The sequence below is a fragment of the Dermochelys coriacea genome, chromosome 12, assembly GCF_009764565.3.
Source record: "Dermochelys coriacea isolate rDerCor1 chromosome 12, rDerCor1.pri.v4, whole genome shotgun sequence".
Lineage (NCBI taxonomy): Eukaryota > Metazoa > Chordata > Testudines > Dermochelyidae > Dermochelys > Dermochelys coriacea.
In genome coordinates this window covers 44,171,885-44,173,570 of record NC_050079.1, presented here as the reverse complement: position 1 = coordinate 44,173,570, position 1,686 = coordinate 44,171,885, and positions in this window count along the sequence as shown.

The window sequence follows — 1,686 nt, the reverse complement described above, 5'->3', positions numbered from 1 at the left end:
CGTGGCCAATGTCCTTTCTTTACCTTAATTTTGGCCAGCAAGTGGTGCGTGTCAAGATTCTACAGTGAGGGAGCACACTGATGTACATAAAAGGAGGAAACAAGGATCTGTCCTTGGGGACCAAACCACCATGGCTGGAGCAGCCAGTCCTCATTAGGAGAGGAGCCAAGAGTTGCCAATGGGACCCAGCTGTCAGTCCAAGGATGCTGGGGAGGAGGGAACTGGACAATAGGATTGCATATATGGGGAAGAGCTGACAGTCAAAATACTGCACAACACATGCAGGGGCAGAAGAGGACCAGGCAGCAAAGGAGTGAGAGAGAATAATACACTAGGTAGGAGATGGAAATTAAATGAAGAACAAAAAGAGACAGTAGGACTAATTTTTTTCCAAAATCAATAATTGCACAGAAGACAGTTAAATATATAAACCCTGTTCCAGGTAAGAAACTGCTGCTGATATTGCATGACTCTGAATGAGAAGGAATGTATCCCCAAGACAATCCTTCTATTCTTTTAAGTACAGATGGTCCCCGATATATGCAGGCGTTCTGTTCAGGAACACCTTGCATAAGTCAAAATTTGCGTAAGTCTGAAACATATCTCCGACCATTATGCAAAAAAACCCCCAAATCTCCTATTTCTATCTTACAGAAGTTTTTCTGTAAAATTGGATTTGCATAACCTGGGGAGCATCTGTAGAAGAGGTCCAGATTGGAATTAGCAGAGATGGGGCAGACTGGGGCAAACATAGGTGAGAGACGGTTATATACCCTTACAAGAAGTTTCAGTTCCCCCAATGGTTCTCAACCTATTTATCATTGTGGGCCGCATCCAATACTACCTGTATGGCCCTGAGGATGTCACATGGGCCGCAGCTCTGTGCTGATTGGGCCACAAGCGGCCCGCAGGCCACAGATTGGAACCACTACTCTACTTTATGAAAATTAAAAGCCACTCCAAATTCACAATTGGAAAGTAGGTATAGTCACATCACAACCCTCAGTGGGTACATCTGTACAGCAGCTTGGAGCTAGAATTCCCAGCTTGGGCAGCCATACACACGATTGAGCTAGCATACTAAAAATAGCAGTGTGGGCTTGGTGGCTCAGGCTAGTCACCTAAGTACAATCATGTCCATGGTGCTAGGTACATACTTGGCTGGCTAGCCTAAGCTGCCACCTGTACCACTGTGGCCATACTGTTATTTTTAGCTCACAAGCGCAACCAATAGTGCATGTATGGCTACCTGAGCTGGGAATTATACCTTCCAGTTGTGCTGTAGACTTACTCTAAACCAGGGGTGAAAGTGGGCTGGTACCCAGCTGATGTTAAAGCACTGCTGCAGTGCTTTAACATAATTAGCACTTCCCCTCCCCCTGGGCCGCTGACCAGAGGGAGGGTAAAAGCGCAGCTCCCCGGGGCTCCCGGCCTACACTACCACAGCGGCAGCTGAAGCCCCAGGCTCTTTTCAATCACTGCTAGAGCCCCAGGTGGTGCAGACCAGGCAGCGCAAATGGGCTGTCTGGGGGAGGTTGACCCCCTGCCAGCCCCGCCCCTTCCGGAGGGGGGGCAGAGCCAGGCCTCCATACTGGTAAGAATTTAATATTACTTTTACCCCCTGCTCTAAACATAAACAGGCTCTTAGACAAGTAAATGGGAGCTGAAATTATTTTGCTCTTCTCT